The sequence below is a fragment of the Bubalus kerabau genome, chromosome X (genome assembly GCF_029407905.1).
Source record: "Bubalus kerabau isolate K-KA32 ecotype Philippines breed swamp buffalo chromosome X, PCC_UOA_SB_1v2, whole genome shotgun sequence".
NCBI classification, from domain to species: Eukaryota; Metazoa; Chordata; class Mammalia; order Artiodactyla; family Bovidae; genus Bubalus; species Bubalus kerabau.
In genome coordinates this window covers 92,164,219-92,167,493 of record NC_073647.1, presented here as the reverse complement: position 1 = coordinate 92,167,493, position 3,275 = coordinate 92,164,219, and the positions used below count along the sequence as shown (strand labels likewise).

The 3,275-nt window shown below is 43.8% G+C and overlaps 1 pseudogene; it reads right to left on the bottom strand.

Annotated features, from left to right (window-relative positions):
• Positions 1–813: 813 nt before the first annotated feature.
• Positions 814–2,148, bottom strand: LOC129638625 (elongation factor 1-alpha 1-like; annotated as a pseudogene).
• Between the last annotated feature and the right edge of the window lie 1,127 nt (positions 2,149–3,275).

The following is a 3,275-nucleotide window of genomic DNA, read 5'->3' as shown; positions in this document are numbered from 1 at the left end:
AACATTTTCTTTCCTTTATAGCACTTTCATCTAATATTTTTTTTTTATTTTTTAGCTCCTAGAATCTTTTATTCTTACTAGACTCTAGATACAAATAATTCTAGCAGGGTGGTGCTCAATTCTCTTTAAGCCTCACATTTGAGATTAATTACTTAAATATCATAAATAGAACGCACATTCTCAAAACCGGAAAACTCAAATTTGATATAACTGATTTACTCGATATTTACATAACCATAAAAGATTTTATATGCAACATGAGCTTTCGTGATATAAAATTTGACCTTCTTACAAACTTGCTTCCATATAAAACATAGTAACTCTTTGCTCATCTATCTTAACCTATGAATTCTCACACAAACACTTTTTAAGACCTACTTAAAGAGATGAGTTCTCCTTATACAGGGTTGAGAAACCTGAAGCTCCAACCCAAAAATATAAAATTCTATTATTTCACCAGAGATAGATTATGGGCAAATCTTACCTAAGTAGTACTATAGGGAGTTACAGTGTTGACCAAAAGGAGACACAAGTTTTTCAACCATTGTTTTTAATGGGTCTCAAAGTCTGTGACAGATTTTTGGTCAAAGTGTTTCTATTGAAAAGTACTGATTTTAAAAACTAATGACTTAAAGCTTCCACACACAAAACACATGGTCCACAAAACATTCACCTCACCTTCTGAAGGTTTTGTGATGCACTGTTATAATTACCCAGTGGTTTACATTAACCTTCCATGGCCAATTGAGGCAAACAGTTCTGAGACCCTTCTTCCACCACTAAGGCTGGGTTGGCAGGTGTTAGTGATAATATTCATCTAGTCTTCTGAGCCTGTTTGGCAGACTCGGTGACCCTGCAAGCTCTAGCTGCCTTCTTGTTCACTGCTTTGATGACACCCACGGCAATCACCTGTCTCATGTCACGAACAGCATAATGGCCCAGAGGAGAATACTCAGAGAAGCTCCCAACAGATGGGCTTGCCAGGACCCATGTCAATGATTGGTGGCATCAAGAGTTTTGGGGCCATCTTCAGAATGATGATCAGTCTTCTCGTTCAGCTCAGCAAAATTGCAAGCAATGTGAGCTGGTTGACAGTCCATCACAGGTGCATATCCAGCACTGATTTGGGATGGATGGTTCAAGATAATCACCTGAGCTGTGAAGCCAACTTCTTACATCAGTGGGTCATTTTTGCTGTCACCAGCCACATTGCTATGACAAACATCTTTGACAGACACGTTCTTGACACTGAAGCCCACATTGTCCCCAGGAAGGCCTTTACTCAGTGCTTCATGGTGCATTTCAATAGACTTCAGTTGTTACGCTGACTGGAGCAAAGGTGACCACCATGCCAGGTTTGAGAACACCAGTCTCCACTTGATCCACAGTGACAGTATCAGTACCACCATTCTGTAGATGTCCTGGGGGAATCAAACACAAGAGTTTGTCAGGTGAGTTGGTGGCAGGATGCAATCCAGAGCGTCAAGCAGTGTGGTTCCACTGGAATTGTCATCTTTACTGGTGACTTTGCATCCCTTGAATCAAGGCTCTAGCATCTTGTCGCCATTCCAGTCAGAAATTGGCACAAATGTTACTGTGTCAGGGTTGGAGTCAATTTTCTTAATGCAGGTGCTGACTTCCTCAATGATTTCCTCATTTCTCTTCCAGCTGTAGGGTGGCTCAGTGGAATCTATTTTGTTAGTTCCAACAATTAGTTTTTCACACCCAGAGTGTAAGCCAGAAGGGCATGCTGGTGGATCTGCCCATTCTTGGAGATACCCGCTTCAAATTCGCCACCACCAGCAGCAGTCATCAGAACAGCACAGGCAGCCTGGGACGTGCCTGTAATCATGTTTTGGATGAAGTCTCTGTGTCCTGGGACATCAGTGATGGTCACATAGCCCTTACTGGTCTTGAATTCCCACAAGGAGATATCAATGGTGATACCACACTCATGTTCAGCTTTCAGTTTGTCCAAGACCCAGGCATGCTTGAAGGAGCCCTTTCCCATCTCGGCAGCCTCCTTCTCAAACTCTTCAATGGTTCTCATGTCGATCCCACCACATTTGTAGATCAAATGGCCAGTAGTGGTAGACTTTCCGCGTGCCCAATGACAACGATGTTGATGTGGGTCTTCTCCTTTCCCATTTTTGCTTAGATTTAGCAGTGGTTTTCACAACACCTGTGTCCTGGTGGCAAAATTGTTGCAAGAAAGCTATCTTTTAATCTTAATGATTTATTTTGTTTATGGCTTCAGCTCAGAGGGTAAAGTGTCTGCCTGCAATGCGGAATACCCAAGTTCAATCCCTGGGTTGGGAAGATCCCCTGTAGAAGGAAATGGCAACCCACTCCAGTACTCTTGCTTGGAAAATTCCATGGACAGAGGAGCCTTGTAAGCTACAGTCCATGGGGTCACAAAGAGTTGGACACGACTGAGCGACTTCACTTCACTTCTCACTCCACTAACACAAGTGATTTGTGTCTGTTTTGTTTTGTGCTCTACTCCACTAGCTCAAGTGATTTGTGTCTGTTTTGTTTTGTGCTCTACTCAAATGGTTAGAAGAATGCCTAAAACACAGAAGACCTCAAAGGGTATCTGCTGTATTGAGCTGGACTGATATATGCTGACACCTGAGGCTATCCTCAATTAAAGACTCACCACCGATCCCTTCACCTGGATGCTCCAAAAGGCCAATGTTCAAGAGTGCCAACTTTGCTATGTGTATTTATTAACTTCATCCCCACAGAAATCCTATGATGTTGGTAGTATTGTTATCCATATTTTGGAGATGGTGAAACAGAAGAGTGGAGGAGGAATAAGTAACTAGCCGATCTACACAGCTAGTAAGCGGCAGACCCTGATATTGCAGCACGGGCACCTCAGCTCCAGCATCTGTGCATCCCAACACTACACTGCAGCTTCCCTGGTGGCTCAGTCAGTAAAGAGTCTGCCTGCAATGCAGGAGATCTGGGTTTGAACCCTGGTTGGGAAGATCCCCTGGAGAAGGGAATGGCAACCCACTTCAGTATTCTTGCCTGGAGAATCCCATGGGCAGAGGAACATGGCAGGCTACAGTCCATGGGGGCACAAAGAGTCAGACATGACTGAGCGACTAAACCTACCTACCTAAACACTACACTGTACTGCCTCTCTAGAAATATACCAATGGCTAGTCCTAAAGAAGACCTTCCTTGGTGGCTCAGGGGTAAAGAATCCACCTGCCAATGCAGGAGACAATGGGCAGAGGAGCCTGGCAGGCTGCAGTCCATGGAGT